At 38.6% G+C, this 14,215-nt stretch overlaps 1 long non-coding RNA gene across 6 annotated transcripts in view; it reads left to right on the top strand.

Moving 5' to 3' along the window:
• Positions 1-14,215, top strand: part of LOC116419272 — a 211,556-nt gene that overhangs the window by 6,432 nt on the left and 190,909 nt on the right. For 5 of the 6 annotated variants that reach the window (XR_004229533.1, XR_004229531.1, XR_004229530.1 and 2 more), the window contains exon 2: positions 13,084-13,287. This is a non-coding gene — a long non-coding RNA (uncharacterized LOC116419272). Of the gene's footprint in view, positions 1-13,044; positions 13,288-14,215 lie in introns of all 6 variants that reach the window. The other variant, XR_004229532.1, reaches the window with a different exon arrangement.

The following is a 14,215-nucleotide window of genomic DNA, read 5'->3' as shown; positions in this document are numbered from 1 at the left end:
AGGAAAAAGTATGAGATTTGACCATCATGACTAACATGAGAAAAGGCTGAGGTGGGGTAAAGGAAAGGTTACTGGGTTTGGAATAGAATTGAAACCTTTAACCTGAGTGAAATGGAATTTCTGCTGCTTATTAAGAAGAAGAACCTGAGACTAGTCATTTTAAGGCCTCTGGGGCTCTACCTTCTTCTCTGTCAATGATGAAGCTGTACTGTGTGACCTCCAATATGCCTTCTTCATAGAATACATTCTTTGATTCTTGGTCTCAGTCACCTTTTATCTTTGGGGTCATTGAGTTTAGGCATTTCCTGTTTCATATCCTAAGGCCATACCCACCTCTGACAGTCTATTCTGTGTTTCACATGTACCATTAGTACTAATATTCTGTGATTCTGTGTTCTATTGTTCTAAAGTCTTTTCTAACTGTAAATCTTGAAGAGCACAGTGTCAGCACACAGTGGTGATAGTGCTGAACCTGGAGTCAGGAAGACAAGTTTAGATCTGGCCTCAGATACTTATTTATTTGGGTAGATCATCTCATCACTTTCTGATTCAGTTTCCTCATTTGTGAAATGGGGATAATAGTCTCTCAGGATTATTGCAAGGATTAAATGAGATAATAATTGTCAACTGTTTGCCATGGTATCTGGCTCATAGAAAGCATTATATAAATTTTAGTTATTAGTATTATTATTATATCTTCTATGCAGTGTCACAGTCTCTTGAGATGGCTGCATTTTAACCAAAGTTGAAGGGATAGACACCATGTGGACATATCACAATCTTATCATTTTTTTACAGGAAAGTGAAGAAGGTCCCCTTCTAATAAGAATAAGAGTTTTTGTTTGTGAACGATGTACCCAAATCTCAGGACTAGGAAGAGCAAAAGCCAAAAAAAGTCTAGGTCAGTAAGGGACACAAAAATCAAAACAGCTTTCATTTTCAGTGATTTCTAGTTCAGAGGAATACTATTCAACAGCCCAGTGTCCTTATAAATTTCGAGAGGTAATACTGACAAAATTTAGTCATTCAGTAAAGCGTTATTAAGCATCTCTTGTAGGCAAGAGTCTATGCTTTTGTAGGGGAGTTGAAAGATATGTCAATTACTTTTTTTTAAAACACGTTGTATGTGATACTTCAAAGTACTAGCTGTGAAGATCCAAAACCATAAGTCAATACACCTCTCTAGTCATTGAAATTATTAATTATTGAAGCTGACTATAAGATTTGGTGATGATGATGATGGCAACAACAACAACATTAATAAAAACAATTGTAATGTATGCTTATGGAAGATAAACCATTTATTTGCAGGGGAGTATATGTGTGTCCATCTGGTTCTATCTAGATGTACTTCCCAGGAAGGCATGAATGGACATCTCTATAGAGCATCCAATGCTAGTCTAGGTGAAATAACATTTAGACTCTTGCTGTACTTCTGATTAATAACCTTTATTGGTCAAGCAGTGTCTTAAGCTATATATGCGAGGCTGTATTCCCGTTCTACCAAATGCATTTCATAAATAGCATAAGTAACAAATAGGAAGTAAGCCAATATATGCAAGACAATAACAAACAAAAATTAGAAAAATTATCTCAGATGAGAATGTACATAAAGTGAGTGTGTTCTCCCATTGAGAATAGGATATTTTAGCTCAATGAAGAAAAAAAGAAAATCCCAGGTTTAATCCCAGAGGAACATAGATTCCACATGTTGACTTCATCCCAGAATCTTTTTTTCCCTTTAGGAGTCTCTTCCTGAAAGAAATCTGTAACCACATATCTTCTGTCTAGAAGTTAGAAAACAACAACAAAAACAGGATTCCTCTTTTCCAAACACTATCTGTCTCTATCTGTCTGACTGTCTTCTCTTACTAAGTAATAGTACTTACTTACTCTCTCTTCTTTTCTCCTCTTTTTCTCTCTCCATCTTCCCTTCCCTTCCCTCCCTCTCTGTCTCTCTTTCTCTCCCTTTCTCTTTCTTTTTCACTCTCTATCTCTCTATTTGTCTCTCTGCCTCTTCTCTCTGTCTCTTTCTCTCTTATCTGCAGTGACGTAGGCACAAAGGGGGAGACTGAGGTGGGTAAGAATAGATCTTGGAACTTCTATCTGTCCTTGAAGAATGAGTCCAGAGTCAATAATTTCAGTCATCTTTGCTCTGATATTAAGATATGTCTGCAGGGTCACATGGTTCATTCTTAGCTTTCTTTTTGTTTTTACATTTTTTTTTTCTATTTTTATCTTCTCTTAACTATCTACCTCATACTAAGTCTTTCCAGCTCACCTTTTAAAATCCTGGGTGGGGCCAACATTTTAATCTCCCCACTTCTTTTTTTCTCCTTCTTTCCTGTAGTCTCCCTGTCTCTAAAAATAAAAACAACAGCAAAAGCAGCAACAACAAACATTCGTGACTCAAGCTTGCCTTCTGGCTCAAACTCTGCAATAGTCCCTAATCAGTCTTCTCCCTGTGGACTGCAAAGCACATGGTGAAGTCAATTCTCCTGTTATGATAAGTGACCTTAGAAAACCTGCCTCTGACTCTCCTTGCCTCTTTGTGACTTTGGACTCATAAATTCAATTCCTTAAGCCATTGTTTCTTTGTCCATAAAATAGCCAGGACTGTCCTTTGGCCTTTATCACACTGTTCTGCACCTGAAATAGCTAATTATTCCCCTCTCCACCCAAAGGCTTTCCAAACATTCCCACACATTCCCTTGATTATCCCTCAAACAGAGCTCAGGAGTGACTTGGAGATACACAAAAATTTAAATTAGAGAAGAGAACCAGAATGCAAAACTTTAGAATTTTCTTTATTGGGGGCTCTGGGCTATTATTTTTCCACTAATAACTTTTACTCAGGTATAAGCTTTTTAAAACCAGAGAGGAAAGGACCTGAGGCCATTATCTGGCCCTTACACAAAATGTGAATTAATTGTTATGGTTGGAGTGTAGTTGATTGTTACTTTGCCTGAAGTGGGGTAGGGAAGAGAAGGTGGAAACAGAAGAAAATTTACCTTCCCCATGAAGTCATCCTGGAATCTCCAGGTGGAAAGTAACTTCCTATTGAGACAGAGCTTTTCTTGTCCCCTTTCTCAAGCATTTCTCAAAAATTTCCCATGCTCTGTTGTGCTGGACTGAAGAGTTTTTGTGCTGAGACTTGTTGAATACCTTAGCTTACAAAAGCCAAGGTCTCCCATTGCATCCAGAGTCATCTCCAGCCATCCTGATATATATATCTGGTCACTGGACCCAGATGGCTCAAGAGGGGAAAGTCTGCCAGGCCTCCCTCATTTAAATCCAATTCACTTGCATGTTATCGGATCACCTCCCTGATGTGGAGAAATGAAGGACAAACAACCTCAGGCTGGGATATCTAAGGGGACAAAGATTAAAGCCTTTCTAAATTCTTTATTAGTCCTTTCCACCCAAGACATGGCTCTGTTGCTTAAACCATGATATGGAAATTATCCCAATCGTCCCTACTGGTGCCATTCTCCTTCTTTTGCTCGCATGTCTTTACTGAAGCACAGGAGAAAGAACAGCATGGAATCAGAAGACCTGACTTCTAATTTGGATACTTTCCAGAAAAGCATCATAGTATAGTAGTTTCAATGTTAATGTGGAGGCAGAGAAATCCCTGGTTTCAAACCTGCCTTTGGCTCTTACTGTGTGATCACATGAAGTTATCTTTCTCTGGGTCTCAATTTTCTTATCTGTAAAATGGAGATAATGGTACTTCCCTCAGAGGGTTATTGTGGGGAACAAAAAATGCATCCTATGGAAAGTGATAGCTCAATATAATTTATTATTCATCTGAGTTCTGCCCCTATTTAAAACTAGTGTCCTGGTAATAAGGAAGCTTCTCTCCAGAATTTAAGAACAGAATAAATGTTCTTGAATTGGTGGAGACTTCAGAATCCACCTCTTTTTCTATAGTAGTAAACTGAGACCCAGGGAGTGTAAGTGACTTGTTTATGTCTAGACACGTTAATCATTATCAACAGTAAGATTCAAATTTAGATCCTCTCTCTAGAATCTGTGCTAATTCTACTGTGTCATGTCGGAGCTAGATTAACTGGACTAGAAGGTCCCTTCCATGTCTAATATTATGAATGAACTTGAAGTGAGGGGCTGAGGAACTGCTCTCCAGCAGAAGGAAGTCAGTCAATAGTGTTAGAACCAGGAGGGAAGAGGTAAAGTTCACCATCCCTGGTAAGGTGTATTTTTCTAACATCATTAAAAGGGAATGGATAGGTCTCCTTTTAGAAAACCAGAGTATTGTCTAATGGACACAGAGAAGGTCAGAAGGCTCCCTTGAGCCAAGAGAAAAATCTAATATTTGCAGTGAACTTTGAGTACACTGGGCTGTGGGAAGCCAGGGACACTAAAGGGAGAAGAAAGCTCATCTTTCTGGCATGTCTATTTCCGATGTCTGTTTACGCCTGAGTGAGAGATGTTGTTACCAGGAAGTAGCTGATTTTGAAGTGATTAGCGGTACTCTACTTAATAAGCCTTTTTCTCAAAATAGCCAATGATACTGACCTGTACTGTATATCATGTACTATCAAAATATTACTGTTTAAAAAAGCTATTTTTTTTACATTGTTGAAAAATTGTTTTCTTTTCATTCCAGTCTTCCTTCCACAAATTCATGTTTTTTGAATCTGCACATGGGTGAGAAAGCTTTGCTCATATAGGAAAGGAGATTTATAAATGGAAATCTCAGTTTATCATGGGTACAAAAGCCCTGAGCATCTCCAAGGGTTTAATCAAGCCTCTTTTTTTTTTTTTTAATACAATATTGGGGACTAGGAAAATAGATAATACTTTCTTCCATGATGTGAGATACCAGATCCTCCATGCCATAGATGAAAGTTGTCCTTCATTACAGTGGCCCAAAATATCTAGTTCTTTTTGCACTTTTGTTAAATTAGTCTTTGAGTAGTAGACACATATTCTATGATTACATACATAGCTAAAGTCCTTTTGATTTGGTAATAATGAACCTGAAGCTCATGGAGATAAGTGACTTGCCTAATATCACCATTAGTGTGTAACAATCTGGAGGTTCTAAAAGCATTTGAAATCCACTGCTTTTTCCAGACACAAAGTGCCTGCTCTACATTGTGGATTTAATTTAGAACATCTTGAATGAAGGACATATTTTGTTAATTTCCATCTTACTTATTCTAAGGAGCATATTAACGACCTATGGCTAATAACTCTGTTCCTGAAAGCCAATAGAAAACCATTTTACAAGCTGACTTCATTACATTTTGTAGAATCCAGTCATAGTTGTTCATGAATTCAAAGCCTTTTCTTAGTCTTCCTTCTTGATTTTTCTGCATCAGTGGATGCCAATTTTTGACTCCCTTCTTTTCGTTCTCAGGACCCTGCTCCCTCTTGATTCTTTTTGGCTCACTCCTCCTCAGCTTCCACTGCTAAGTTGGCATTCATATTCTATCCTCAATGCATAGGTGTTTTGGCCTCGAGTTTTGGCCTGAGTCTTTCTCTTAATGATTTCATTAAATCCTATGAGTTCAAATATTGTCTCTACTTTTATGGCTCTTGAACAACAAGCTCTCTTTTGAAGTTCTGTCCAATACTGCAAAATAACCACTATATGTGATCACCCAAGGGTATTTGTAGGCTCTCCAGCACACCAAAAAACAACACTTCAAACTCACTATAACCAAAATAAAACAGAACAAAATTAAAACTGGCCATTTCCCCCCACAGTCTCACATCCTCCTAACTTCTTCATTTAATTCTTGAGGAGTGCAATTGCACACTTTTAATTATGCAGGTTCATTTATTCATGATTTTACTCTGTCTCACCTTCCTCATATCCCACCAGTTTCCAAATCTTGTCATTTTCCCCATGACCTCTCTTCCCTCATACCACAGCCACCTTAGTTCAGTTCATCATCTCTAACTTGGGCTATTACAATAGCTTTCTAATATCCTTCCCCAAATCTCCACTTTCTCCCTTCTCCAGTCATCAGCCATACACCTGACAAATTTATCTGCTTAACCAAATTACTCTGTTGCTGACTAGTTTCCGATTGTTTCCTTTTGCCTGTAGGATTAAATGCCATCTCCTGTGTTTGTCATTTATATCTCCAGTCCACTTATTTCCGGTTCTTCCACATGGCATTCTATAAACACGTATGTGCTCTATGTTCTTCTCAAAATGGCCTTTTTTATTCCCTTTGCATGGCAATCTGTTCACTAGGTGTGCAGTGCTCTCACCTTCCTCTCCTTACCTTCAGTCCTGATTTATTCCCTCCCATAAGGGACTTTATCTGATTCCCTGCTCATCAATTGTTGGCATTTCTGCTCTTCCTTATCTGGCATTTTCTATTTGTGGTCAACTCTAGGTCTCTCCAGCTGCACCTCCTCTCCTTGACAACAGAATGTTTTTCTTTTTCTTTTAGTATCCTTAGCACTAAGTATAGTATTCAGCATATTTTGGGGGGTATAAGAGGATTAGACTAATGATTTCTATGGTACAGGGATCTCCTGGGGATGGGTAGGGAACGACACTTTTACTTATTCATATTACAACCTTTAGTCTAGTTGCTTAAAACACTGAAAAATTGAGTGAATTGTCCCAGATCACACAAGTCCTATGTATTAAATATCAGAGAGGTCACAGTCATGCTCTTTGAAACTGCCTGCTTAGCCATTATATGATGATACTACTTTTAAAAATAGTGGTCAGGGAACAAATGACCATTCAGTGGAACTGATTAATTGGATGGGTTGGCTCAACTTTTTATTCATTCTTCCAAATGAATATTTCTTGACAATATGGATATGGAAAGTGAGACAGTTCTTGACCTCAATAGGCTTTCATTCTGCTGGGAGGGCCATGCAATACATATCAGCTACTATCTTACAAAGTCCATTGCTTGGGACCGGAAGCCCGGGGAATATTTTTTTTTTAATTGAGGAAGGAGATGTCACTCTCATTGGAGAAAGAGAAATTGGGTGTAAAACAAAGGCAGGGATTAGTTCAACATTTCAGGGCCCTGGTGAAGAAACCCCATCCTTATTGTTTTATACAAAATGATAAACAAGGTGATTTTAGAAAGGCCTGGAAAGATTTACATGAACTGATGCTGAATGAAATAAGCAGGGCCAGGAATATATTTGGCACAGTGATAGCAAGATTATGTGAAGATCAACTATGAACAATTTGGTTTTTCTCAGAGGTTCAGTGATCCAAGGTAATCCTAATAAACTTTGGATAGAAAATACCATCTGTATATAGAAAGAGAACCAACGAGATTGAATGTAAATCAACACATGCTATGTATATTCCCCTCCCTTTTTAAAATTTCTCTTTTCGTTTTCCTCTTTTGCTATGATTTTTCTCTCTCAACATGATTCCTAAAGAAATGTGTATAAAAAAGTTACCATACATTTATAACCAGAAAAGATAAAAGAATAAAATTTTAAAAATGAAATTCTGTTTTTGGACAGACAAGCAACAAGATAATGTTCCCACAAAGTCACATAATAAGTCACATCTGGAATTCCTGACAAATATGGGGTACAATAATCCAGTTTAGAGCAATTAATTCTAATCCAGTTCAATTTAATTATCGTTTATTGAGTACCAACTACATGCAAGGAACTGTGCTCGGCATTAGGGAGAGAAAAAGTAAATCCCTACTTTCAAGGAACTGAAATTCTATTGGGTGAATGCACCTACCATAACAACAGATAAGTATAGGCAAGATTTGGGGAGGACAGAAAGCTCAGGACTAGAGAAATAGTTTCCAATAGTCACCCCATCTTAGCACAAAATTCCTTCCAAAAGAATGGAATAAGCCAGCCGGAAGCTCAACTTCTCTGTGAGACAGTCCTCAGTTCACGTTCCTGGTGTGCTATTATCTGCTGAGACTTTATCAGCCAGTCCTTTCTGCCAAGATGCATTTCATTATTGACCCACAGTAGTGCCAAGAGTCCCTGAACAAGAATTTCCAGTTGTGCGAACTTGATCTTTTATTATTGCGATTAAATATTTACTAAATACTTAGAGCTGGGCCAGGCAGTGAAGCAAATAGCAGCCCAGGGATTCTGTAAGAGACATATATTTATGTGAAGACCCCAGATGGTAAGCCACCCCATGAATCACCTCTAACTGCAGTAGGCAGTGAGTACACCCCATCACCTCTTTGTCACAGCTCAGAAGATCTTGGGTCTTTCTTCTCTGAGGTTATTAATTGATATAGATACATTTAAGGAGGCTTAAGAACGTGCAGTATAGTAAGCACAGCACAGCTTGGAATTATTGGATATAAGAAGCAAGGCTGAACGGGTTCCTCTCAACAGGCTACAGAGTTAGATATGTCTGATGATCATTGTTTTAATGAATTTAAAGAGCAATCACTAAAGAAAGACCATGATTTCAGAGAGGAGGTCACTTTTGATTTCTAAAACTGGTTCTGCTTCCTTTGGACTCCACTGATATCAGCATCCTCAGGATAAGTTCACCTTTTGGAATCTGATCATGTAAATCAACTCAGTTTTCCTGCTCAGCATCTCTCCCGTCTTATTGGAAAGATGGAAGGAGGAGCAATAAACTCTTCCCAAAACTTTCCTTTATAAAAGATGAAGTAATCCCTTATTGGGTGGGGATGTTATTGTAGAGGGAATACATGGTCAATTGCATGTTTGTTAGACAGAAAGGGGGATATGTTAGGATATGTTAGGGACTTCTGAAAATTGCTGGTAAGGTAGACCTAGGAGGGAAAAAGGGGGTTGGCCCCTGAGGCAGGAGCTTGTGTCTTAACAAATGTTTCCTTGAGATGGCAAGGGGTGTCCTTTTGCTAGATCTTTTCTTAGGACTCAACACTAACTCCATCTTAGCACAAGTCTCCCTTCTGCGGATCCACCTACACAGTGCTGAGTGGGATAGGCACAGGGTAATCCCAGAGGAGAGTAAATATAAATAACCAGTTTTGAATCCATAGGCAAAAAGGATGAGGATTCTGAGAGAGATAGAGATGTAGAGAGGTTCAGGGATGCAGAAAGAGAGACACAGAGACATATATATACTTGCTCTTGCTTCCTGCTAACCCTTGCTGAGATTACCAATAAAGAAAGGCTGTTTGGCACCTTAAGATCAGCTTGTCTTCATGTCTATCTGGGGAAGATTGGTATGTATGGCCCTGGCAATCAGTAGCCTTGGAGTGGGAGGTTACACGTGGTGACCTTGTTACTTTCTCCCCCCCAATTCTGAGTTTTAAGACTAAAAAAGACTGCTCCTATGCACACAACCTGCCTATTAATTTTTTCATCTAATTTTTCACCCATTAATAGGTGAAAGAGGCACAAATATGCTGAGTTTGGGTAGAGGAAAATGAGCTCTCTAATATACTACATGGGAAACCATGAGCAAATACCTCTACCTTTCTGCATCCACATTCTTCATATGTAAAAAAAAAAAAAAAAAAAAGATTAGGCTATGAGGGCTCTTTTATCTCTTAAAAAAGAAAGAAAGAAAGAAAGAGAGGAGAAAGAAAGAGAGAAAGAAACATGAATATATGGTTCAGGATATGGAGAGGATACAAAGAAATCATATGTCTTTGAAGTTTTGAATGGAATATGTTCTGATTTACGTTGTAGCTACTGACTAATGACTCCTCATGTTACTATATTATAGGCTTTTTGAGGGCTGAGATTATGTCTGGTTACTTCTTTGTATCCCTAGTGCCTAATAGAGTTACTTTTTGCTGCTTAGTAAATGTTTCTTCGATTTACAAATAAGTTTCCCTGGGGATTGAGCTAAAAGTACTTGGGGTCCTTTCTAAATATTCACTTTCTTTCAGCAATCCTTCTCCAAAGGCTACTTCTCCTGTCCCAATGACTCTAAATTCTCAGAGGTTGTTCTAGCACGGTATCACCTCTGGATGGAAAGGCTTCAACTATGGAGTCAGTAATAAATTATATGTGTGTCACCCAAAGCATAGAATTGTTGAATGGAGAAAAATTCATTTCCAGAGAGAATGGCAACAAGTGAAGATTTTCTGCTTCAGTCATCCTGACTCTGAGTTTCATTTTTGTTGGTTTGATTAATAGTTTTATTTTTCCCAGTTGCGTGTAAAACATTTTTTTAGTTTGCTTTTAAAACTTTGAGTTCCAGGCTCTCTCCCTCCCTCCCCATCCTATTTCCTCATTAAGAAGGCACATGTGAAGTTATACAAAACATTTCCATGAAATCCATGTTGTGAAAGAAAACAATTCCTCCTTCTTCCCACTCTGCCTCCATTGTAAAACACACAAACAAACAAACCTTAAGAAAAATAAAGGTTTAAAAAAAGAGAGTTTGTAGAAGACCATTTTTCTAAGCCTTGAAGTCAGATTTGCTTTGTTAGGAAGAAGATATCACAATGACACAGTCTGGAAGGAAGATGTGAAAGATGCTAGCCTCTGATTTCAGGTTTTATTTCACTTGGGGATAAGTTACCTTTTGCTTCAACAAACACATGTTTTAGCTCTTCACTTCAACAAGTATCATCAAGGTAAATCAATGTGGCAGTTAGGTGAGTCATAGAATATTTGAACTGAATTCAAAAAGAAATGAGTTCAAAAACTGGACACTTAATGCCTGTGTGACTCTTGCAAGTCATCCTTTTTTAGCCTCAGTTTCCCCATTTGCAAAATGATTATAATGGTAGCACCTCCCTCACAAAGTTGTTGCGATGTTCAAATGAAAGACACATCCATCTTCTGAATCACAAAATTTTCTAGAGTTCTTTTCCTCCTCATCTATATTTCTTGACTTCCTAAGTTTTCTTCAAGATCTAGTTAAAATTTCATTTTCTACAAGAAGCTTTTCCTGATTCCTCTTAATGTAGTGTCTTCCCTCTGAAACAACTGTTTGTTTTTCCATCTATCCATTGATCCAGCCATCCATCTATTTATATTTATATCTATCTGTCTGTCTTTAAGTCTATCTATCCGTGTGTATATACATGTATACTTAGATACACATAATGAATGAATGCTATGTAATCTATTTGTTTCATGTCAATCAAGCCTCTTTTCTTTTCTGCATCTCAGTTTTCTTCCCTTTAAAATGAGAAGGTTTGACAGGAGGCCTTTTAAAGCTCTTTCCAGCTCTGACATTCTAAGTTCTCAAGTAGATATAGTAAAAATTGCAATGCCATAAAAGAATGGTGATGGCCCTTTAGAGTTCCTTGTAAGGGAATTCCATAAGTATAAATTGACAAGTACTATGTGAAACCAAGACTTCACATTGAAGAATAAAGCTGTCACGAGTTTAGCCTGCATCACAATTATTTTGCCCATGAAAAGGAAGATTACGTTCTGACTGCCAGGGGGAGCTACGGTACAGTGAGGGCTGGATCTGGAGTCAGGAAGACCTGAATTCAAATGCTCCTTAGACATTTATCAGCTTTGTGACCTTAGAAAAGTCACTTAATCACTGTCTGCCTCAATTGTGTGCTCTGAAAAAGGAAAGGCATGGGCATTTCTAGTGCTTCTTCTTGACTCAAACATTTTATAATAAATTTCAACAGCAATTTGATGAGTAGTAAAAGAATGGGATTTGATATCAGAAGTGTTGGCTTCAAATGTGACTTTCTTCCTTTTCTTCTTCCCTCCCTCCCTCTTTTCCTCCCTTCCTCTTTCTTTCTCTCCCTCTTTCCCTCTCTCTTTCCTTCCCTCCCTACCTCCTTCCTTTCCTTCTTTCCTCCCTCCCTTCCGTTTAAAAGAAAAACAAACCTATTGAAAAATACAAAGAATAAAACAAAATAAATCTCACATTGCCCATGAATTTTATTTATGTGCAAAATACCTTGCAAACTTTAAAGTTGTTATATAAATGTTAGAGATTTATTGTTGTTCCTCTTATATTCTCTTGGCCCATTTTGTTACCTGCAAAATGATCATAATATCATTCATCCTTAACAGATAAGACATGATTTTGCATGAAAATCAGTAATAACAGTAGTCACTTATTAAAGACCATGACATGCCACCCTTAAGGCATGGTCCTTAACAATTACTGTAATTTATCTCTTATCCAACAGATATTATTCATTAATAAATCTTTATTGTTGTACCAATCTCTTTCCTTCTCTGTGCCTCAATTTCCTTTACTGCAAAATGAAAGAAAATTAATGAGATCTGATGTTCATTCATGCCTTAACATTATATAAATTCTGTCTTAAAATAAATTCATTTGGAAATCAAATGCCAAACAAACTCAAAATATTCTCCAAGTGTCAGTTCAAATTGCCAAAAGTTATAATTTTTTTTTAAAAGAGACAACAAGGGTCAATGTAAATACTTTTCTTAAACATAAATTTGGAGACTAATTTAAACTAGTAAATCCAGGGTGGGAAGAAAGAGGCAGTTTAGCTTTGGCCAAATGGTCCCATCTGATAGAGCAAAATGAGATTATAAAGCACACTGCCTGATATTGAGGGCACGGTAGGCATCCTGATGTGCGGGCCTATACTCTGACTGACTCAAACAGCCTTAAGTTGTTCATTGATGAAGGTTTGCATTAGGTGGTATTAAGTCTTCTGCAACCTATAGCCTGTGGTTCTGGCCATTGACAATGAGAACAAACTGCTTGATGGATTGGGCTCTGTAGATTAACTGGCTGCTCTGCAGAAGCATATTAGGGACCATGAGTTGCAATCTGGAACGAATACCCCTGGGGATGTCGGGGCAGGCCAGTTTCCTGGGACCTTTTTAAATCAAGGTATTTAATTCACATGGCAATGGAGCTTCCTTACCTCAGAACCATGATGCTCATCAAAGGACCTGGTTGAAAGTGGCTCTCCCTGAACACAGCTGCCAATTCTTCTGGTTCATGCTGACTGCTGGATTTCCAGCTCTGCATTACATGACAAACACATTACAGACAGAACATACACATCTGGTGGACGAGAAGGAGGATTTTTAACCTCTATATTTACATTACCTTCCTAAACCAGGACTCGCATTTCACGCCTTGCTGATTTTAAAGTTGTTTATGGCTCTGCCTTTCTTATCACCCAGAAACATGTTGAGAATCCCTGTCACTTCTGGCTCTCCCAGGGCTTGGACATCACATTCTGTTTGGGCAGAGTAGCTGAAGGCGTTGTGGACCAAGCACCACCAGAGAGCACTGTTGGATAGTAAAGAGAGGCCCCATGTTTCTCTGCACACTGGAGCGGGAGGACTGACAGCAAGGAGAGAGGAGTGCTGAATGCAGCTGCTGCCTTGGCCCAGAGACGGGAACTGGGTGCTGCTGGTCAGAAGGTAGGCTGGATCTCCTGGGAGTGTTGGGGTGGGCTGAGAGACGTGGGGGCTGGAGAGTCCCAAGAGTAGGGGAAGTCAGATCACATCTGAATCTTTCCTTGTGACAAAACAAACTCCCACCTCCTCCTTCCCAAATACACACACACATTTCCAGTGATGCCCAAATTGGTACATTTCTAGTGAAGAAGGTTGTAATTTGGGCCTCTTTCCACTGGCTTACAATCCCCCTCCCTCTCCACTCTCCACCTGGACCATTACAAAGGTGAGCCAGGGAAAGGATTTTGCATCAATGAGGGCCCAAGTTCATTACAGATCAGGTCTGAAGTCTAATTTTGTCCCAGGATTATAAAAGAGCCCAACCTCAACCTTTCTCCCCAATGGAAAAGGAATAATAATACAGGGACAGGTAGAGTTTATATTCCTTACAATGGTTTGGTGGGGCAATTCATTTTAGATTAGCATCTCATTTGGACTCTTAGGCTTCCTCAGGCTAAAATAGGATTGATAGTAGAATTAGTTCTAGAAGGGACCTTAGAGTTCTACTGAGGGTAATTTCCTCATTTCACCAATGAAGAAGCTAAGGTTGGGAGGTCACGCAGTTGAAACTGAATTCAGGACTTCCAAACTTCACAAATAGTACTCTGCTTTGAAATACTGCCTTGAAAGGAGGAAAGGGAAAAAGTCAACTGAGAGACCAAGTCACATATCCAAGTGTTCTGGGTCCATAGCTACTCTGTCCTTAGATGTTCACTCCAGTCCTATTCAAGTACTTAGAAGCATCTGCTCTTTACCTATTAAGCTTCTATGTTTCTTGGATGAAAGTGGGAAAAATGAAGGGTTAAAAAGTGTTATAGGTAGTTTTAGCCATTTTCTCAGGTGCCACCTCCGCTTGGTGAAAGGGGTTGGTCTACCTCAAGGGTTCATTTTT

This window comes from Sarcophilus harrisii, chromosome 5, assembly GCF_902635505.1.
Source record: "Sarcophilus harrisii chromosome 5, mSarHar1.11, whole genome shotgun sequence".
NCBI classification, from domain to species: Eukaryota; Metazoa; Chordata; class Mammalia; order Dasyuromorphia; family Dasyuridae; genus Sarcophilus; species Sarcophilus harrisii.
This window is presented reverse-complemented; position numbering and strand designations above follow the sequence as displayed.